At 44.3% G+C, this 23,580-nt stretch overlaps 1 protein-coding gene across 1 annotated transcript in view; it reads right to left on the reverse strand.

The window, feature by feature from the left end:
* Positions 1 to 22,897, reverse strand: part of MLH3 (mutL homolog 3) — a 325,229-nt gene extending 302,332 nt beyond the window's left edge. Inside the window, exon 1 of the mRNA XM_086937507.1 lies at positions 22,835 to 22,897. The gene's annotated coding sequence lies outside the window, so the exon portion shown is untranslated. The remainder of the gene's footprint in view (positions 1 to 22,834) is intronic.
* Positions 22,898 to 23,580: the final 683 nt, after the last annotated feature.

Genomic DNA, 23,580 nt, shown 5'->3' on the forward strand with positions numbered 1-23,580 from the left:
ACATTAACACTGCACACACCGGCACTGCATATTTGTTCCCTTTTAAGTTTGGACCTTGTATCAGATCCCACCACAGACACTGCACATTAGCCATGTTAAAGCGGCAAGCGTGGCCCGAAGAAGGGCTGTTGTTCAGATTTTTTCCGTATACTAGTGGAAGGACACCATGTTTTTGGTGTATCCTAGCATGCCCCTAATGAGTGCATTTTTTAAAAGTTATGCCACAAATCAGTGCTTTATGGGTATTGTAGTATCTGTGCAATACATTAGTACACTGTGAGAAATATAGTATTTGCTTTACACCTGTTTATAAGAAACTGAATGAAAACTGCAATTGGTGTTGTGCAGATACGAGTGCTGGGAAACAGTGTCTGCAAGTCCCGAATTGAAAGAAGGTGCAGCAGGCAGCGCAATGGTGCGGGCCTGAGCCCGGTACAAACTGAACATCGCCGCCGGCCTGCGACCAGGAAGTCAGGCAGGCCGGGTGGGACAACCGGAAACAGGAAGTAGGAGGGCGGGAGCCTACCCCGCCTCCCACGGAAGAGCCGCTGCGTTTTTGAGCACCGGAGCAGGCAGGAGCCTACCCTGCGCCCCGGTGCCGAAGGAGGGAGGAAGAGTCCTGCTGCCGGGCCCTGAGGAGAGCCGCCGCACCAAGGAATCCGGTGAGTGGGGCTTGTTGCTGCTGAGGGCGGGGGGCATGTGTGTGTGCGCGCGTGCGGCGGCGGGGGGCTGTGTATGTGTGTGAGCGTGCGTGCGTGTGTATATGTGTCTTGGAGTCTGTGTGTATGCGTGTGTGTGTGACTGTGGGGGGGGGGAGGGGGTGTGTGTGCCTGTGTATGCGTGTGGCTGTGTATGCGTGTGGCTGTGCGCATGCGTGAATGTGGGTGCGCGTGCACGCAGTGAAATCCAGCCGGAGAGAAGCGTGTGGCACTTTCTTGTCCTCATTCCCCCGAGTCAGCTAGCTATAGTTCTCCACCTGGCGCATCCTTCGGATGCTAATTCCAGGCTCGCCCTAAAACTAAAAACAGCTTGATTGGAGTAGTCGTTCGTAAGTTACCTTTGTGACTTATGGCTGTTGATATATATATATATATATATATATTATATATATACACACACACATATATACATATACCAATAAAGATATTACAAAAAAATTCTAAGTTATGGTCTACGATAAAGTTATGTCGTTCATTAGGGTGGTTAGAAAAAGGAGCAAACACTGAGTAGGCCAAGCCAGCAGTGCCCTGAGGGTGTGTAGGGTACACAGTGTCAAAGTACTGCACAAACAAGTAATAGTAGAATAGTGAAGTAAATAACTGGCAATGTACAGTTTAGTCTGATAGTTAAATGATCATTTTCTCCTGCATCTGAAGAAATGTGCTATCAGTTATAAGCATGAGAAACCTTCTGAATCAAAGTATATTTGCTCAACTGTGGTCCTACCTGTACACAGAGTGAAGCCAGAAAAAAAGTATTTACACCATAGCACCCTTAAGCTGAAACTTAATTTCCTAAAACCACATGCAGCAGATGGGCGAGTCACACAATGAAACTTGTGGCTCCCCGTTGACTTTCTGGTGAACGCATGACTTCACACATTGTGGTGGCTAAATAAATTTGCATTGCGATGACCAAGCAGAAGGCCGACATGCACAAGGATCAGAGGAAGTTAGAGCGAACATTGAAAGAGTTAATTCAACTAGAGCTGACTTGTACAAAGTAAATATGTACAGGAACGCAGAACAAGCAGCTGCCCTCTGTGTGTTGGGGTGCAGTCTCGGGGAGCAAGAACATACTGGAGAGAGAGGGTCACAGACAAAATAACTGGAAAAAAAGCACAAAATATGGAGATAAATATTATTTCCTGGGCTTAGGTGAAGTTACTGATGAATCTAACATGATCACTTTAAAACAAAGTGATCTGGAGAAGTAAATAAACCAGGAAGCAGGATGTGGGTTCTTGACTCAGTCTTCAACAATGTTGTGCAATGCTCCTGGACAAAAAAGCTTGTTACCAAACTGAAACCAAAAGGCTGGAATTCTGTTAACACCTAGTGATTGGTGTTCCATGATTCTATGACATTATGAAACATAACTCGGTCGCCAGACCAAAAATACAGCAATAAAAAAATGTGATTCCCCAAAATAAAAGATTCAAACTTATATCTGTGGTATTTTTTCTGTGGTGTTTGCTAAGTGCAAGTTCAACTTAGTCAACGTTTGGCCTCTGGAATTCGAAATCAGCTCAATACTCTCCATTATCATCTGTGGGCAAACATATAACATCCCTACTATGGGAAAATGGTCCTGTCATTTGTCAACTGAGCAATAGCTGTACTTCTTGGGCTGCTAGCGTATATATTCCGTCTGAATACAAAGAATAATGAGAAGGACAACCAAAGAAATCAAGCATATAAATTTAAATTAAATGTTTACTGTATAGAGAAGGAAAGGTTGCCCAACTGGTAGCAAGAACAGTCTCTAAAGTTCAAGTCTCTCCATGATGTGTATAAGACAGAAAGCAGTTTGCTGAACAGTCTTGGTTCCAATTTAAGAATAAACAATAGAAGGATGCAGTAATAACGTTCACTATATCGAGATGTCTACTATATACTGGAGACCTGAAAGTGAGGTAGTTGGTAAAACATTACAAAAGGAGGCCAGGCTTCTTTGTATATGGAGCCTAGCAAGCATGGCAACAAGATTAACAAGTGGAAGTTATAAAAGACAAACACATTTTACTGTTAAATATAACAAAGTCCATCTGATTTAATAAGCATAGCGGAAATCATGAATAGAACGGATTACCTCATGGAAAGCCTTTCCGATTTTTTCTGCCTTCCGAATCACAATAGGAGAAATTCTTTGAAGAGTTCTGCAGAATCAACCTACTATAAACAATATAGCAATGGATGTCTAATGTCTGAAGAGCACAGCGTGCAAGTGGGATCTCTAACATCCTTAGATTGGAGCCGATATTGGATTGTTTCTAGAAAAAAGGGAAAAATTAGACACCTGAAAGGGAATGAATATTGTCATAACCTGGACTACTTATACCCGGGTTGAACCACGGAGTCCTTGAATTTCTCTCGGACCTTATTGCCTTTGGAGTTGAAGTAATGAAGGTTACCAAAAGAGAAGTCTATAATTCAGCTTTCAAAATGAAAGGCAAACCAAGGCTGAAGCAAAGCAGACATCTGAAATAAATTCTTGAAGTCATTACCTCTGTAGAAGTATCAGACACATGTTCAGAAATCAGCTTTCAGGGCAACATCTGTAACTACCCCCTTCCAAAATCCCATTTGTTCACAGTAAAATTCCTAACGTATAGAAACATAGCGACTCAAATCATCCCAAAGTAGAAGAGAGTATTTAAAGAACAACATACACAAATTAGCTTGGTGTAGAATTAGTTTACCAGTTCGGGTGGCCTTCTTTTAAGCCATATCCTCACTTTTGGTTTCTCAATCAGCTGACACAATAAGGGACTATAATGGGTGTCAGGAAACACATCTCAAGAGAACCTGGGAGCTTCATACTTATAATCCAATGGCAGTTTTACCACAATCTCAGAAAAAGGCTTCCTCCAGTTCTCAAATTCAGCTTAAGATCAGAAATGTTGTGACAGAGTATGGACTTTAAAATCCCCAATGATAAGATTTGTGAAATGTACGTCAACATTTAAGATGTTGGCTACTTTGTCACCAACGTAAATAAAACAATGATTTATTAATCACTTTTGCCCAACTGGGGACAATTTTCAGCATGATAGTGTCTTCCAGGCCGAATTTTGAAAGTTTGCCAGAGTTGTACAAAGATATCCCACATGACATCACATTACTCAGATCTGGGTAAAAAGAGTAAGACCCTTCATCCTTTATAGGGACCTATGGTGCTTGTATTCCTACATGGCATGAAGGTCTGAAGTAAGGCAATCATTGACTGAAGAAAGCCGTTTTTGAAACTAACTTGTGCCGATCCTTCTGTAACAGCACTTTTGGGCCTGAAAGAACTCTGATTATTTCAGACTGGAAGACTCCACGAAAACAACTGAGAAAATATTAAAGGTCTTTACAAAAAGATCAAATTACAATTACAGTGCTTTCTCCAAAATCAGGAGAGGATGGGTGGTCAGTTCAGTTCATATCTGGATGGTTTGGTTACGTAAATCCTACAATGCATACCTCGTTAAAAATCAATAAGTATTTAAGAGAATTGGATAATTGGACCAATACACAGAATTTAAAAGGAGGTTATCTCTAAACTCCAACATGTTAGCTTATACATAAAATTAGGTACTTTGTAACATTACATTTTTTCTGTAACATATCCTTAACTTTTACGAGCTTGCCAGATGTAATACCATTTACCACTGAGAAGCAGTGGAACAAAGTTACTTAGCAGCTCCTAATGCCAGCTTTTATTAATCCTAAATGATAAAAGTAGTGTTGTTTGCACATATTCAAACTCAGAAATTGTGTAACCAAGTTGAACTAAGGACTCATTTTGATACTGTAGGAAAGTGGCTCTATATATACTGGACCAAAGTAAGGTACAGTGTGTCTATAATTCCCAGGCCCCAGAGGTTTGGCAGAGGCTAAAGTTATATATAACCTTACTCTCTAAAGTGGTAGCTTGGTCGAGCAGTAAGGCAGTATCAGAGGACAGTGTAAAGCATTTGTTGTACACACTCAGTCAGCAAATTTTCTCACACACTCAAGAACTGAACTCTAGGCCAATTGTTTTGTGTCTAAAGATGTAGTTCTTTTATTTTAGAACCAACAAGGTATCAAAATATACTTTCTCAGGAGGAGTTACCTTCGTTAAATACTTTTCAAATGGGCAATAGACTCTTTGAATGCAATAGTTACAGTTTGTTGCAATAGACAACACAATTTCAAACAATGCAACATTGAGCTCAATGGGAATTTCTAGTTAAATGCAATTAGTTACTTTGTAGATTACTTTTCTAATCACAGGACTGGATCCTAGATTCAGTCCTGGGACATGAGCTGTGAGCAGTTAAGTAAAAGCGGTTTGGTTACATAGTGATTTTTAAGGAATATTATTGTATTTTAAAAGGTGACAGAAACTTTTCCAGTTGAAATTACCAATGTTATCCTATGGAAGAAAATTCAATTTGCAGGTAAAGTATGTTCATGTTACTTTTGTAATCCTGTGCTGGACTCCTAGGTTCAGCACTGGGACCTCTATCTAAAACAGGCAAGTAATTACGTTTTTATCGTTGGCATGATTTTTAGAGAATATTTGTAAGTTTCAAAAATCGACACTTAGAAACTTTTTCAGCAAAAAGCAGGCAATGTTATCCTATGGAAGGAAATTCAAGTTACTGGCAAGTACGGTTAGAATTCCTTTTCAGGGTCAGTACTGGGCTCAAAGATGCAGCACTGAGGGCTCTCCTGATAACAGGTGAGTAAATCGGAATTCTTAGTGCGGCTGATTTTAGATGAATATTTTAAAGTTCCAAAACTCCACACTTAAAAGAATTTCCAAGTGAAACCAGTCAATGTTAGCCTATGGAAGAAAAGTGAGCTATCGGTTTTAAGGCAAGTACTCGACTGGCAGAGTTAAGGTTCTGGGTATAGACTCAGGGGTCTCCCAGGGTCAGGTAGGTACAGAAGGTACACCTTCAGCGGCACAGGAGCAGCCGGGTGCAGAGGTAGTTAGGGCCAATGTTATCCAACGAGAGGCAGGGGGCCTTCGATTGGTGGCAGCTGGCTAGCAGGCCACGTGGCTGTGGGAGCTGGGCTCCTGGTCACTTGCCTAGGGCAAATGGGGAAGTAGGATAGGACAAAGGTTGCACTGCCAGGGGCATTTGGGCGGCGGGGTGCAGGGTGCTTTTGAGCCGTTGGGTGCTCAATGTTATTCAAAGGGGATCTTGAAAAGGGAACAAAGGCTGCAGGCTCCAGAACGGAGGATCTTCTAGAGCGACCAACACTTCAAGGGGTAAGTTGGGATCTTGGAGGGTAGGTAGGCATCCCGGAGTTGGGCACAGGAGGCCAGGGGGCGCCGGGTGCAGGGGTGTCTTTGAATGCCGGGAAATCCCTGGTTCTGAGTCAGCAGGCATTGTCTGGGTCGTCGAGGAGGGTCCTTGGGCACTGGATTCCAGGTCAGAATCACCAGGGAACGTCCTCCGGGTCTTTGTCCACTCGGGCACAGACCGGGCTCGGCAGGTGCAGAGTGGGCTGGATTTGCGGTTCCTGGCTGGCGCCAGGGGTATTGCTGTTTGAGCAGAGCCACTGCTCGTGGGAGTCACAGTCTCTAAGAGGGTCAAGGGAGGCAGGTCCTCCGGGGTTCTTGAGGTTGCTGTCCGCAGTAAACGCCGGAATATAGCAGGAGCAGGTTCAAGGATCAACAGGTCTGTAGGGCTGGTGCCAAGTCACTTGGTGTTGTCCTCTTGTTAACAGCTGCACTGTAGAGGTCTTCTTCTTCTTGGTCTTCTTTCTTGTTTCGAAATCGGGATCGGAGGAAGTAAGGTTCAGATGTGCCCCTAAATATAAAATGATGGGGTGTTACAGGTAGAGGAAGGGCAGGGACCAATAGGTCCCTGTCCTGGGGTGAGTACACCCCCTATCCTGCTCCTCTCCTGTGGGAGAGGGGCGGGGGCCTATCTCTGATTGGGCAGGGTTCCCCATCCTCAAGATGTCCGGAGCCCGGAATTGTGCTTCACTTCAACTGAGGGATGGAGTTGGCACAGGCTGGCACACCCTCTTTCCTCACGTAGGGTTTCCCGCCAGAGTGGGAGCTAGAACTGGTGGGGGCCAGTTGCTGAGTACAGTAAGTGGTCTGGAGAAGCTCACAAAGGTGGTATGCCTTTGAAGCTTCCCCCTGCCCATCCTGGGAGGAGACCTAACAACTCGCCCATGATGTGCATTGTTGCAGGCCCAGGAGAGCGGGGGGCTCTCCACCCAGGGGTTCAGCAACATGTCTGCTGTATGGCAGCCTAGGCAGCCTCTCAGACAAGACGTGGATTGTAGGTCAGATTTCAGGGGGCATCTCTAAGATGCCCTCTGTAGTGCATTTTACATTAAATCCCACACTGGCATCAGTGTGGGTTTAAAGTGCTGAGAAGTTTGATATCAAACTTGTCAGTCTTCAGTGTAGCCATTATGGTGCTGTGGAGTTCGTAATGACAACCTCCCAGCACCATATACTCTTAATGGCATCACTGCACTTACAGTGCCCAGGAATGGCCCTGGGTACTGTAGGGGCACAGAGTTCATGCACCTGTGCCCACACCACTGGCATAGGGCACACAGCTAGAGGGGTGACTGATGTATGCCAGGGCAGTGGGTGTGTGGGCATGGCACACAGAGATGTGTGCCATGTCGACTCTGTTTAGTTCTACACCAGGACACTCAGTCTGCACATGCAGTGTGTGGGTGTCAGGGTGCAGGGTCCCTAAGGGTGGCACAATAAAGGCTGCAGCCATTAGGGGGTCTTCTCTGGTCCCAATGCCCTGGGTACCTAGGGTACATTCACCAGGGGATGACATTGCCAGAGATGCCAATTGGGTTTTAGCTTCAATACAGTTTTAGTGAAGGAACACAGGCCATTGGCACCTGATTGGCAGGAGCCCACGGCACACTCAGTCAAAGCACATCAGCAATTCAGCAAAAACTGGGGGCATACCATGCAAGAAAGATGGCACTTTCTCACAGATACCACTAAAGCAAAAGCTGATGTCAGTAACAATATCTGTTGTTAAACTAGCTATAAAGAATATGCAAAAAGCACAATCATCCAAATTTGTACCGATCATGGTTTCGCAGAGGTATCCCTGTTGAACGCCTGATCTGTATGAATCAATAGTAGTGCAGTGTCTTTTCTTCATAAAGTCATTCAGTTCTTCTCTGTGTGACAGATTTTATCTGGACTTTTTAGGTTCGATTTCAGTTTGAGTAAAGGATTAGATCCCTTATACGGAGCGAAACATTGCACTTATATAGTGCTTACCGCTACCAGTACATATCCTTCTCTCATAAGCACAGGGAGGAAATGAAAACTAATGGCTGTGTGGCAAATCTACAGCAGTGAATATGTAAATTGTTTGTGCGCTGTCACTATGATAAATCTATATTAAAGGCAATTCTACGAAAATATAGATCTTTTCATTGCTAAAGGTGCATCTCAAAAATGCTAAATTACCTTAATGATTACCAAATACCAAACACTCAGAGAGTCAGATGACGGTACAGAGACACTGCCAAAATCATAGCCTTTATGGAGACAAGAGCAGCACAAATATCCCAATCATTTCTATAGAACATGCCACCACGTGATGCAAACTCCGGTGTTACAGAGACATTGGAACCCCCATCGACATGCCCTAGTGGATACAACAGTTTCAAAAGCCCGGTCATTGCAAAAGAGACATGACCATAGGCTACTTCAAACCATACGGATTTCTATAGGATTAATGAAACAAATGCGAAGGACAGAATAGGGCAGCATGTAACAAAATACGCCATACTGGAATCTCAAGCACCCATATGCTGTTGCAACTTTTTCTAACAGAATCCCAATTTCTCTTGCTCAATTGAAGGGTTCTGTGCAGGATAAATATGCTCTTACTATGAAGTAAGGTTTGGCACATTCATTTATTGTAAGGAAAAAAGGTTTTCCGAAAACAGTTTCGGGCACTGAAAGGTTATTCTTCTGGGTTTCCCCTAGCCCTCTTCCTCACAGCAGTAAAACATATACTCTGAGCAATTTTAAACCATTATTGCAATGTGTATCAATTTGCCATTTCTTGTAAGGCCTTGCACCCCCACCCCAGGCGAATTAAGCTAGCCCCGCTTAGGTTCTGGGGAGCCAAGAATGCTGTTGGAACCCACTTAAGAGGGCCATAGGGTACGCACGGGCTTCTGGGCCCAACTATGCTAGTTGAAACCTTTATCGACTGATGTACCCGGGCCTGACCAACTAGGGATCCAGCTCAACAGAGCCAAGTACCCCTTTTGCACTTCAATCTCAGTGGTATATGTGGTTGAGCACTCAAGGCTCCCTCGGGGGTGTAGATACTGGTCAGTGAACAATGAACATAACTCAAAGTGCAAACAATAAATCAATGTCCAGTTAAATGTGCCTTCATAAGAAAATGTAAAATGTTATTTCCAACTCTACACATGCAAAGAAATACAGCATTTAGAAGCAACAGCACAATCCTCCTTGAGGTCCGGGCTATAGTAGTCAGGCGAATTCCAGTACCACCCTTCTTCGAGTAACGTGTTCAGGGTTATTCCCCATTCAATGGTGGCTGTATCAGGGAATGCAAACTATTAGGCGGTACTAATGAGTTCTTCGTTTGACTCGTTGAGAATTTATTTAGAAGTGTCTGTGGTGCTGCAGCACTGTTAGCAGCGAGTCCCCCCGGGTCCAACTCACTCAGTTCATGTCTTATCTGCTTTTGCAGCACAGAATAGTTCAGAGATGCAGCAGGTGCCTTCAACACAGTCCACGTGGCAGCACCCAGCAGTGCAGGGTCTCTCTCCTGAACGACACTGCCGGACGTCTCTCAGATGTCAGGGCAGCTCCCTGCTCGTGAAGACATAGCATGTTGACTTTGCAAAATTTGAGTGCTTTATACTACTGTCGACTCCCCTCAAGGGATTGGAATGCGTTATACACTTGTCTATTGTTGCCCTGAGGCTGTCAAGCAAATTGCTTATGAAAGGTTTCTTTAAAAATAAAAGTTGACTCTGCTCAGTGGAACCCTTTCTTCAGTTCTTGACTAAAGCCAGCGAGGATGAGAGGTTGTCAACGGCGTCTCCGGCAGTCCTCTGCGATAAGTATGGGGCAGTTCCCTCGCAGTGAAAGTCCAACCTGCAGATCATAGCCTCAGTCTCTCCTTCAGCCAGCAGCCCGAATCCTCCGGTAACGTTGGTACTGGCAGCCCCTCCTGACATATAGGGTTGCCACAGTACATGGTTGCGCAGGCGCCCTGACCCAGACTGTTACAAGTCTTGGCACTCCTTGAAATGGTAACTTTACTGGTGGCCCCCTCTGGCATTAGGAGTCACCGCAGCACAGTGGTACAGGTGTAGAAAGACCCGCATGGTGCTCAACACACAGCTTAGTATACAGCAGCCCTCTCCTGGCATAAAGGGTGGGGGTCGCCAAACAATCCTGCACACAGGCGACGGCCTGATCAGTGCACAGTCAAAACATTGCACAAGGAGTCCTCATGGTAGGGCTTCCCACTGGACCTTGCAGCCTCCAACCCTCTCCTCTTCCTCACAGGGCACACTGGTCTTGGCAAGCAGGTAGGCGTTGGTGCACCAGGCTCCAGGACTGGTTGTCTTGTTTTCCCTGGGGGATGCCTCCTCACCAAACAGGCAACTATCAGGCCTTGGCCCCAGTCACAAGCAGAAGTCTTGTAGAGCTTCTCTTTCTCACACAGCCCGTCTGGCTGCTTGGTAGATGACCAACGTTGAGGACTCAACATCCCTTTCTTATAGTCCTTTTCCAGACACCAAAGGTGATTCAGCTTCTTGAGTCTTTGAAGTTGTATGTTGGGGTTCTGCTTTTTTGAAGTGGACACTTCTCTCTTTCTTCATGAAATATGTCTGTCACAACAGGCATGACTCAAGCTAATTGACCCACAACACAATTCATGGGAGTGACCAGAGTTCACACCTGGATGTCAGCCACAGTGATATGTGCATCACAAGGTTAATCCCAGGCTCACAGCCATACTCTTTAGGATTCCCCAATCAGCCCCATCTTCTTTCCTGTGATGTGTCCAGGCCCCTTCCTAGTAATATATCAGTGAATCAAAGAGCAACCTCTTGAAGTGCAAAGGAAGTCTCTCTCTTCCCTTCAGTGTGTTTCCCTCCCAGCTCAGAGGAATGCAGCCATCCACAAATCTGTCTTGGGAGATCCCTCATGTCTGCACCAGGCAGGCCAGAGTTTCCCGAAATAGAATCCAGGGTCCTCCATGCAATGCACCATTGCAGGCACACTCACACAGTGTACATTCACAGCACACTTTTGGTCCAGCACCGTTACCTCTATGCATTGTACCATCACAGGTACACATGCACTCAGAACACACAACACAGTCTGCACACACTGACTGATCAGTTCTGAAGCTGTTCTATGTTTAACCAGGGTGTGCCATTTACAAACACACACTGCCAGCACACACACACACTCACCATGTGTGTGCTGTACAACACTACACCCTTCATGTAATGTACTTCACTCAAGCACACATACCACCAGCACATACTTCCATTGCGCACAAACTGCACAGCACTACATCTCTCATGTAATGAATTCCTCTCAGGCATACATACACTCAGTACATGTATTTTCCACACATGCACTACACTAAGCTGCTCTATCGCAGAACTGTACCTTTCCCAGGCATACATACACCCAGCACAGAGTCCCTATCCCTGCGCTATGCAGTGCCACACATTTACCAGATGTTTAGATGGCATCTCTATCTAGCTATATGAGCCATGATGTGATGTGCTTTTACCCAGTTCAGGTACGACTGCTGTAGATGCCTCCAGCATAGTCGGTGTGAGAGAGCCTCTTTCAGCAAATGTATTAAATAATCCACATTAAATTGATGCTACAGGCTTCAAAAAATCCAATTTTTTTTTACCAGACCTGCAGGTCTAGTGACTTGAATAATCTACTCGACCAAATTATAATGTTCTTGACTGTTAAATTGGTCTCAGATTGTGCGATCCTAAGTAAATATCTTACTTCAAAGTGCCACCTCTTTCTTCATTATCACATGTGAGCACCTTCAAATATGTGCTTTCAGCATGTCTACTGTACTGATTTGTTTAAATAGTCTAAACTTTTGCTCCATGTATAATATGAAACTATCCCACAAATAGGGTACACTGCACATGATCCCCGACTTACCTCTTAGTTTACTAACAGCAATTTTATCGGGGTGGGTGTAGGAATTTCTCAGTTCATGTTTAAAAACTCTTACTTTTAATAAGTTTATTACTAAAGCATGACATGGTACGGCACTGTGATTTACATCCAGCACATTTTCTATTGGAATGGCCACAAACATTCCCACTGACCTGCAGTTTTACTGATAAAACTATATAGAGTCCAAACAATGTTTGAAAATCAGGTTTCTGTAAATAATCATCATTTGCACATTGCCAAGTGAGGAGTTCTGATTTGCTTCGATCCTTTCATATATTTGTTCCCATCACAATTCTGAACTACAAAAAATGTGCTTTCCTCATTTCCGATATATTTGAAATATGTATACTGTTCATTTAGAAACGACTTGGGGGATAAAAAAAATTCTGGAGGGAGGCAAGATGGCCGCCGACAGACCGTAGGAGGCAGCAGCACCTGAACGCTCTCCCGCGGTGAAAAGTCAGGAGACCTGGATTCGTTAAGAAGGACATCGGGATGTGCTACAACTCTGTAAATATGAAGCGGAGTTAAGAGAGTTAAGAGAGCTAGTCAAAACTATAGAAGCTGTGCCCGAACTTTAGCCCAAAATAACGAGCAGAAGCTGAGCTTATCTGTTTAGCTGAATTATTAAGTCACTACATAGCGTGATGATTAAGGACTTTCTCAGCTGGCTTGATTTTATCGAGTGGCCCGTCGCACAAACCACTGTTGTCTATAAGAGAGAGTCATATAACATTTGGCAGACGGCTGGAGCTGCGATTGTGGAGGCGATACATCGACTCCAGAATAGCTGGCGCATTGGGAGACAACTTATGGCTCCGAAGGCTTTGAAGGCAGGCAAGGATATGGCTGGAAGCGAGGAGGAAGATTTGCGTGCTAGCGATGCCGAGATATCAACAAATGTAAGGACGAAGGCACGGCATAGAGCCCAATTGCGGAGGGAGGCTGCTATGGCTCGAGAAGAAGAGAGATTAGCTGCCACGGAAAGGAGAAAACAAGACAAAGAAGCGGAAAAAAGGAAAAAGAAAGAATCAATCAGAAAAGGACTTACGAAAGGAAATGATGCTGGTTCTGAATCTTCGAAAGAAGCTACCCTGCGGCAGCCGACTCTGTTCGAGTCATTCCCGGCGCTGAGAGCCGAGAGCGCTGGGGATGCCTTCGTAAGCGTGAACGCTGCAGATCTGAATGGCTGTAACAGGTCAGGAAGTGTTACAGAGCAGCGGCCTGGATTGCAGGATGTAGCTGAGGCTGGCCGCTCAGAGGCTGCGAGGAGCCTGGAGGATGACGTCAGTGAGCCAAGGAGCGAGCGATCCGGGGCAGAAGCTGGGATGTGTCAGATGGACGAAAGGAGCGCCGCAGCGGGATTCAGCAGCGAGCTGACGGCAGGCAAGGACTCAGCTCTGGATTCTGCAAAGGGAACAGCGAACGGAGCCGGGATAGAAGAGCTAAGAAGAAATGAGCTTATGGAATCCACGGGCCTAAAACAGTTGGCCACGCTAATGAAGACAGGCGTAGTATCTGGCGATACGAGTGGCTTAATGGGTGAAACAGAGCAGAGTAAGAATACAATTGTGGTAGAAGTCCCTTCAGTGGTCACACCATCGCTACCAACAGTATCAATACCTAATTTTCAACCTGGCGATATAAGTGGTTTAATGGGAGAAACAGAATCGGATGGAAACAAAATGGTTCAAGCGGGTAAGGAGCAAGGGGGAGGGGCCAAGAGCATTCCTACACCTGAACTGATACACATTTCTCCCGGTAACAAGGTAGCAGACATTGATGGTCCAGTAAACAATTTTGCAGATATCTTGGTGGATAACACGAGCAACGCTAAAAATGGTATTAACAAAAACAATATTCACGAGGGGGTCCCAGATGACATTCAAGCAGGAATTGAGGGCATGGATAAAGAGAATATGAACAGTAGGATTGAGCACATGCTTGTGACCACTGGCTCACCCAGCGATGACTGCTTCTTCACTGGGAACGATGATGACAGGGATGAGAATGAGGAAGAGGCTGAGGAATCAGAATCAAGTCAGAACATATCTGATGATCTAGGTGACACACCAACATCCACGGAAAGCGGTTCTGAGGTATCGCAGACTGACACCTCAGAGTTAGATACTGAGTCAGAGTCACACAATACCGTATTAAAGCGAAACTTAGTGAGTAAGTCAAGCAGAAATAAGGGAAGGACTCATAGAAGAGCAAAGAAACGTGGGAGTGTTATACAAGCTGGTGTGGCTAAAAAACTGGACTGGGATTATGCAGCCACCTCGCAGCTGTACCAGGAGGGTGCAGTTGATGGCGCGGATAAACCACAAGCTCAGACCCAGATGCAGGGCAAGGACTATGCAGCGAGCTTCGACCTTTTGTTTTCAACCCTAAAGCAGATACAAGGGGAGGCTCGGCGGGAGAGCCAAAGAGCCAAACAAGCAAATAAAAAAATACAAGGGTCTCTACGAAAGGTTGACAAAATGTATGCGGAAATGGCTGGTAGATTAGTGGAGGTGGAGGAGAAGACAGGCAAAGTAGAAGATGATGTTGTAAAACTACAGGAGTATAGAGACGAACAAGAAAAAATATCATCAGATGTGTTATGGAAGCTCGAAGATTTCGAGAACAGACAGAGGCGTAACAATATCAGACTGCTTGGGATCGAGGAAGGGAAGGAGGGGGTGGATGTGCGTGCTTTTACTGTGGAATTGTTGAAAGGAGCTTTTCCAGAAATGGATAAATGGGACTGGGATAAGGAAGTGCAACGTGCGCATAGGTTCCCTTTGACGCAAAAAAAAATAGCGTAAACACCAAATCGAGGGCCATCCTAGTATATGTGGGCAATTTCTTATTAAGAGAGGAGGTGATCAGTAAGGCGAAGCCGACAGCTAAGCGCTCTTACAAGGACATACCGTTCTTTGCCCGCCCAGACTTCTGCCACACTACTGTGGAGAGAAGGTGGCGAATGAGGCAACTAATAACGCCTTTTCAAAATATGGGATGCGAGGTATACTTGATGTTTCCATGTCGACTCATGGTCGGCCTTAATGGCCAATTCAGGGTCTTCTTCTCGGAAATAGTGGCACAGGAATACTTGTCTTACCTAAAAGAGGGGAAGGCACAAAGAGATGGGAAAGCGCAAAATGAGAGAGCTGTAACTATCAGACAAACTGCTCACATGATGCAAAAAAAGAAGAAGTGAAAGGGAGAACTTAGAATAAATAAATGAGCGAATGAGGGAGGGAGTAGCACGGACAAAACAAACCCGACAAAGTAGGTTAAATTAAAGGGTATGAGATTATGGGAGAGCGGCAGGGGGAGAGGCCTCCTGGGGGAGATTGGCTGTCAGACACAGGTCATTACTGACCTGTTTGCCAGTAAGGGAGGGTGGGAGGGCAGGGGTCAGGGGAGGGGGCTGGGAATACAGGGAAATAAAAAAAATAAAAAAATAAAATAAAAAGAAACGACTTGGGTGTTGTGTGTTAGAAAAAAAACTGACACCCTATAGCTTTTCATTTCAAAACGTCTTCGAACACACATCAAATTTGAGAATTTAAAGCACGATTTAAAGGCCGCTTTACCACACATTCACTTTCAGAATGAACAGAACATCTGTTCTTTGGCAGGTCTAACTCTCTCGCCAGAATGGGCCAATAGGCCCTAAAAACAGCTTGCCCTCATAAAAATCTGACTCACCATATCAAGTAGATTTTTCAAGTGTGTGGTAATAGTCCCGGAATTCCACAGCTAATTAATCATTTCCTCTGGCCGCAACTTCCTGTTGGTTTAAGTATATTACTCTTTCTATGTTAATTTTGGTGTGAAGCCTAGTAGCCAATAGTTCCCCTTGTTCATTGCCTCAGAGGTAGAACGTGTTTGATTCGGGGCATAGCGTATTCCGCTCCAAGGATAATCTTTGTACTTGAGCAGGTGCAGCATTTAAAGTATGCTACACCGTTGGGGCTCAGTTCTTTTTTGTATTGACTCCAGTTCTTTAACAATGTTTTCCAATTTTCCCTTTTTTCTTTTCCATCTTCATTTTCTTTAGCCGATATAGCTAACAGCTCCCCCCGATAACTGATTTTTGAGCATTCCAAAGAGTGCTTGTAGAGACCTGCCCTGTTTCATTATAAAACATGTACTAGGCGATGGCTTACTGAAGGACTGCTTTGTGGGTAGCATTCTGAATGATGTTATCGCTAATCCTGCAGGGCCCAGGTTACCTTCTGTTTTGCATGAAATGTAGAGTAATACATATTGGAGCATGATCAGAGAGGGTAATTGATTCCATTTCGACATAGTCAACCTTCTTTAGCAGAGATATTGTGCAGAGGAAGTAATCTACATGGGCATATATTTTGTGTGAGACCAAGTAGCAAGTGAAATCTGTGGTGTTCCTTTTTCCAGCCAGACCAAATGCTTAAAGTCACATGGCTCCAGACTGGTTGAATCTTTAGCCAAACCTTGCATTCTCTGTAACCACCACATCCCCCCCCCCGCCTCCCACAAAACAGAACTGTTCTATCGCATGTTCTCAAATGTAGTTTTAGGAATGCCTCCTGACCTTTATTGGATAAATAGATATTAGCCAAGGAGAAGGACTCCGCTCCCAATTTCACTCCAAAGGCTCCTCTGTCATCTTTGCTCCAACCATGCCTACCAACTCTTTTGGGGCTGGTCCGGACAACAAATATTGTCAAGGGAACTAATGTGATTTTAGTCTATACTAGTCCTTAGCAAGGAGATGGATCTCCTAAATAAGACCAATATCAGCCTCTCTTATTAGGTATTGCTGGCACCGCTAATAAGTTTGTCGGGTTGTCAAACTGACTATTTCAACATTGTATGGTGTTGGCTAATCATGGGTCTCTCCCCCTCCCTCCGACGATTATGTTGCTTCGGGTAACCAATATGAGTGTGGCTGATGAGGGACAAGGGTTTTTGCGATTCGTATCTTTAGGTGGAGCTATTAGTTAGACTGGTTTGTGTAGAGGTATTTTAAGTGTATAAACAAAAAAATACATCAAACTTAATTTGTACACCCAACCAGTCTGGGGGTATTGTCCAGAAGCAGTTATTTGAGGCCTCTGGGGAAAATCGGATCTAGGGGAAGCAGTGGCTCACCTTTGTTGTCTCTGTAGTGAAACAGTCAAACTTCATTCCTCCCCTACCTGCGTGTTGCACATACAGGTCCGGTGGACCCACCCACATGGTGGAGGGGTTGGGTGGCCGTCTCCACAAGTCATTCTCTTGTGTAACTCTTGTCCTAATCATCTCTTCACAGCAGCTTGTACAGAACCGCCTGTCTTCCTGTGCAATAGTGGATCCAGTTTCAGCTCTTTTGTACATCTTGTAATCTTCCACCATTTGTTATGCATTCACTGCAGATGCAGGAGGGTCAGATGCGGAGGCTGTTCTGTAGGATTCACAAGCTGTCACCTCAGAGAGCTAGCAGAGCTGGTGTCGTCATCTAAAGATGAGCGGAAAAGGTGTATTTAGCCATATTTTATGGTGTTCACTCTCAGAAAGTCAGTCACCAGTTTGAAATATCTGTGTTTTTGAAGAGTTATCACAGAAAGGCCCAGAAATAAGGAGATTCTATGACCCTGGAATGCAGAAGGGTCTGCGTCTCTGGCCACTCGGATGAGTTCTTCTTTAAGCTTGCAATTGTGAAGACATGCTAGGATGTCCGGTGCTCGAATACCTTTCTCTCCAGGGCTGCATGCTCTGTAGACCCTATTTTGATTTCTAAATTGTCCTTATTAGAGAGTAAGAGTTAAAAAGAGTCTCAGGGATTTAGTAATCTATGTCTGAGACCTCATCATTGTGGGGAACACCTCTTATATTTTGCCAGCGAGAGCGGTTTTCTAGGTCTTCTGCAAGTGCTCGCAAGTCAATTGTTGTTCTTTCAGCGTGATGATTTATTGATGCAGCATCTCAACTTCTTCTTTAAGATCTTACGGCTTTCAGCTGTCACTATTACATCTGGTTCTCGCTGGATCCTGCTCATCCTCATCTCTTAAAATCGACTTCGACAGTTATCCAGCCAGTTTTGTTCAACCTCCTGAATCCGTCCATCTCAGCTGCCAGTCTCCTCTGCATGAAAGCATGCAGTGGTTGTACCACTGTTCCAAAAAACTTGCTGAATGCTTCCCAATCTCAGAATTACTGGCCTATATCCATACTCCGTTTCTCTGCTTATGTGTTTGAAAAACAAATAAATCTGCAACTTTTCGAATATCTTGAATCCCACAACCTGCTTGATGCACTTCAGTCAGGACTGCGGATACACTTTAGCACTGAGTCTGTCTTACTTGCAGTTTTGGAGAAACAGACTCTAGATCATGGCTGATCTGCGACTGTCATCCCGCTAGGCTTGACCCTGTTTCCCACAACATGCTGTCCAGACGTCTATGGGATGTGGGATTAACTGCTAGGCTATAGACTGGTTCTTCTTGTTTTAAAAAGACCGTATCTTCCAGGTTTTTGGTAAACTTTTTCTCTTTGATACAGTACCCGTTTCCTATTGCATGGTCATTATGTAAGTCTGTTCTTCGACAGATGTAGAATCTTTTGGCTTCACCGTGTTTTCTTATGCAGATATTCTCACTGGCACCAGAGCATGGTAGCTCCTAGTGACAATTTAGGAGCTGTCCCACAGCTGTATCTAATTGGATGAGCCATAATTGCGTGTAACTCAATGGTGGAAACACAGAATTCTTGGTGGTAGGAAACCAGTCGTGTCTCTGGTTCCCGGCCTGGTGGCCTCACAAACTAGACTATTTCCCAAACCGAAATGGACAGTAAAAAACTACTATGGGCCTCCTGATTAAAAAGCCATCAAGTTGCTGCTTTGGGCTTTTCAGAAGCCTTAGAATGATACTCTGGACCTTGACTAATCACACCCAAAAAACTGTAGGTCAGGCCATCAATGAGTCCTGCTTGGATTATGGAAAAGTCTTTTATCTGGGTGCTTTGTAGACTTTTATTAGACAACTGCAAATCATCCAGTATGCAGTGGTTCGGTCGCTGCTACACATACCCAAGTTTTAGTCAGTCTCTTCCCATCTTACTGACCTCCACTGGCTACCACTGCTGTCTGGTTGGTGTTTAGGTTGGGTGTCCACTGAAGAACTAGACAGAAGGCCCACCTTGCAGAACTGGTCCGATTTTGAGGTCCTTGACATTGTCAACAAGTTAAAGTCCTTCATGCTCTTCCCAGCGGCCATGTTTTGCCATATTTTGACAGCAGGCGTCACACAAGGAGATGATTTCATGCGAGATCAATGGGCGTCCGGCAGTCTTTTGACCACTTCAACGAGTAGGTCTCTGACATGAATGGTCACATAGTAAATCCGGTATGGTTACAGTGTTCTTCTGAGGCTTTTCCTGAGACTTTAAAGGTCTATTCCTTTCTTCTCAGCCTGACAAAGAGCACTAATATTGCCACAGGAGACAAAGTACCCACTGACTCTGTTAATAAACAAATATGGAGATTGCCCACAAATATGTTAATTCATGTTTCCCGTACATTCTGAGACTTTTACTGCACACACAACGCAACAACTCCTGAAGGATTTCCATCCTCTGTTCCAGGATTAAGAAGGGACAACATGTTGGCACACTGCTTGAAGCAATAAACAAAAACAATTGCAGTTGGCGTCTGTGGTTGTGGCTGTCAAAGAATTCATACCTCAGAAGATGGCAGAAGACATCTCCATTTAAAGTAAATACAAGCAATGCCAGGGAGAGGCAACTGGCTAGTGTGTCCATCTCTGAAAAAATCTTATACAGGCGCACATTTATAAGGCATTTTTAAACAGATTTTAATTTGCACGAGGTGTCAATGACAGATAACGTACAAAGCAGAGAGCACAAGGCTGAGCAGATGTCTTATCAAACGGAAAAGCCGTATTTGCCCTTTTCAGAGGTCCAGAACTTCCATAAATGTAAAACAAATAGTCCTTCCATTTTCAGGATGTATGCGGAAACGTCTATGACTGAGTTTCTAGGCGTATGTTTTCCTCTCCATCTCCTCAAACTTACATGTGCCCCTTGTAGTTAATTGGATTCGTGGTCATGCTTCATTTGAAATCTGATTTAAAGGGTACTGTTGATGGAATTCAATTCAAGGTTTAAATGGTTTACAAGTCTCTGATCCCTGCCACAATTATTTGTCTGGCTCTCCAATGGCAGTTGAAGGAGCCTCATCTGTGAGCTTCTTTACCCTTTTTGTCCACCAACCCCAACAACAGATGACAGTAACTCAAGTGGGAAGTGACTATGATCCTCACAACAATTGACAGAATCACCGGGGTGGTTTTGAGACAGCAACTCACTTTGCATTTGTCTTCTCCATAGTTGTGAACCAACTACAACTAGGATACACCCATTTCGTCCCTCCTGAGAATTTCAATGTGTCCTTGTAGCTCTTAGGGCTGCTCATTTTGAGACTATGGAATCAGTGGGGTTGAATATTGTACCATAAGGTAGCAAAGTTATCACCTCCGGCGCTTGGCTGAGTTAGGAACATTTCTATGTACTGCTCGTTATGTAATAGTTCTCCCTAATGGTGCGGTTCTCGCCCATCCCTGTTCTTTAAACCCACTATTCAGTCATAATGTAATTTGCTTCAGGAGCTGGAACATCCTACTTTTTGTCCAGACGATTCTTGGATATAGAACTTGCAGTTTGGATCTACCTTTCCAAACATTTGATTTTTTTTTTTGCTTTTGGATTGCACAGTTTGGACAGTAAACCATTTGTCTCCACAATGTTTGGATGGATTAAGTTAGCCATTTCATTGAACTATGAATTCTTTAATTCCCCTTCCTTTTGCAGTTCAGGTCCAGCCCGTAAGTGGGGGCTAAGGCTTTATGGGCTACATGTAAGGGAAGTTTCCATTTTGGAAATGTTAAATGAGACTACCTGGAAAACTCCTGACATTTTTAATACTCATTGCAGGCTCCAGGTTGCTTCTGCTTCTTTTGTGTCTGCTCTTCTCAGAGCTATGGCATATTCTGCCACTGCTTCTGTGACGTATAGCTGTTCTCAGATGGCTTCTTTTCTCCCCTGTCGAGTGCTGAACAGATGTTTATTTCTGTTCAAATATAGCTCTAGTTTACATGGCTTTATGAAACTTTTTTCAGTGTGCTTTGCGGTGTACTTGGTATTGTGTGTTATGCTGGGCTTCTGCTCAATTTGCCATATTCTCATTCTTGAGAACTATGAATAGTAAAAGCGACCAGAGGTTACGTCCATATTACTTACTGGCAATCTTCAACAGTAAAGTTTAGTTCTTCCTTGTCACAGTTCTGCAAATGGGGAAGGATGTGCCCACTGGACTAAGTGTGGTCTTTGGTACCTTGCTATATAATTGGAAGTGTTTCAGGTGCACGGAAATTCATTATGAGGGAAGTGGGTATTTGGTACATTTTATTGAGGTTTATTAACTGGACAATCCTTTTCATGGTGGGGGTCATATTTGAGAACTGTGACAAAGAAGAACTAGGCTTGGAGCTATGAAGACTCCTGATAAGTAATCATTTCACAATGGTTATGCGTACACTCAAGGAAAGGATGACCTTCCAATCATCTGCTGAGATAGATGAGGCCGGGTGTGAGGTTGTGCGCCAAAGATGTGAGATGCCGATAGGGTCCCTGAAGTGAAGGGTAATCTGGGGAGACCAAAGTGTGAGGACATGCCCGAGATAGGTCTCACCGTATGGTTGTTGACTGAAGCACCGCCTCTGGTGTCTAGCTGTGTTCCAGTGCTTGCCAGCTTTCTGAGGCCTATAAACCAACTACTAGTAAATGATCCAGGTTATGAGCATAGGCGCTTGAAGTAGGTGTGAAAAGGGTGCTGCTGCACCCCCAAAATACCCATGCTGGGTTTGAGTTCAGAAGATGAATGAACAATAAAGATGCCTTTAATTTTATTTTTATCTTGTCACATTGGCAGCGCAAACAAAAATAAAGGTTAACGGTCAGCTCTTCCGATAAATTGCTGCTCAATCTTTTAATAAATAAATTGGTGTTTACTGTTCTTTCTCAGACTTCAAAGTGAAAGGATTTAGTAAAATGAACTATGTAGCAATCTTGCAGGAGTACAGGGGTTATCACAAAAGGCTGTGGAATTGTCTATTTGTTTATATCACACAAAAAAGTTAACTATCAGTACATGACCTACACAAATATTTCAAAATATATCAGCAGTAAGGAAAGCACAAATGAAGCACTTTTTTGTAATTACAAAGTGAGAGGAAAACAAAGATTTTAATAGAATCAAAACAAGTCAAGATATTTTACTCGGTGATGTGCAAATTATAAATATTTGCTAAAACCACACGGATTGTGAGCTATATAATTTTATCAGTAAAACTGCATGTCTATGCAAATGTTGTTGCCATTTCAACAGAAAATGTGTTCTCTGTAAATGACAGTGCACTGCCCCATTCTTTAGTATTATATTTGCATCAGTGAGCTCCAGCATGCTCCGCCGGCTACTTTTCACACCCTTACCACTCTCCCTAGGAATGCAGCCCATTTGCTACACCTGCCCTCTGTGTGACGCGTGAAGTTTTCACAATCTCTCTAATGTATGTGATGTAACACTGATGACGGCGCCTGTAAATTGCTGCAAGACCCTGTCTGTATCGGAAACTCTGACCCATAATCTCCCGCCCTCAGTTGTCACAGCGTGGCTGTCAGTGGACCTAAATTCGGTTGGCATATCAGAGTTCCACACGCGTTGGAAGCGCTCACAAACTGTGGGCCACAGCCAGGCAGTTGAGGAATTGCGATACCTGGCGGCAAACGCTTTTGTTTTTACCTAGGACCCGCCTTTCTGGAGAAAAATCCGTCAGTTGAGCTCCAGTTAAATCCAGGATAGAAATAAATGTACCTGAGTTTTTCTGCGGACGCTAATCGAGCTGAGGAAGCTTCACGTCCAAGCTTCACGTCGTACGGGCCACGGCTCTGAAATGCCATTGGGTCTGAGCTGGAGGTCACGCCCATACTCTCAGGCCCCGCCTTTTTGTGAGTAGCGTCACGCTTCCATCTTGTTTCAATAAAATACAGTTCAATAAGCCGATTGATAGTGTTCTGCCAGAAGGTGGAAAGCAAAGAAGGGATGCAGGCCTGAGCTGCTAAACAAAAATCCCTCCGTACATCACACTTTCTTAATGCAGCAGTCTGAAAACGGGTTGCACATCTAAACTTCCCTAGCCAGCAAGTAAAACGTTTTAACAGTTTGAAATAACTGAAATATTGGCTTCAGCGTGCAAGTCCCTGTTTTCGAAGTTGATAACTATTATGCATATTTCAGAACCAAAGCAGTGCAAAGGTCATACCATTAAAGGGGGAGCTACTTTAGTGGAGACAATGTGCAATGACGTCACAGGAACATGGATGGATGATGATGCGTGGTGAAGGGCAGGGAAATGACGAACGAGCGGGTTAGTGGTGAATGGAAGTTGATAAGGTAGAGCAGCGAAGATCTCTGGAATCAGTCAATCAGAGAATGCGATAGAGAATAAGGAGCACCTTGCGGTAGGTTTCCTCCAGTCTAAGGTTAGCATCAGCTGGGAGGCAGGAGAGGTGACAAGCATGAGCTGTAGGGAGACAGGAGAAACAAGGACACAGACTGCT

Source organism: Lissotriton vulgaris, chromosome 9 (genome assembly GCF_964263255.1).
Source record: "Lissotriton vulgaris chromosome 9, aLisVul1.2, whole genome shotgun sequence".
NCBI lineage: Eukaryota > Metazoa > Chordata > Amphibia > Caudata > Salamandridae > Lissotriton > Lissotriton vulgaris.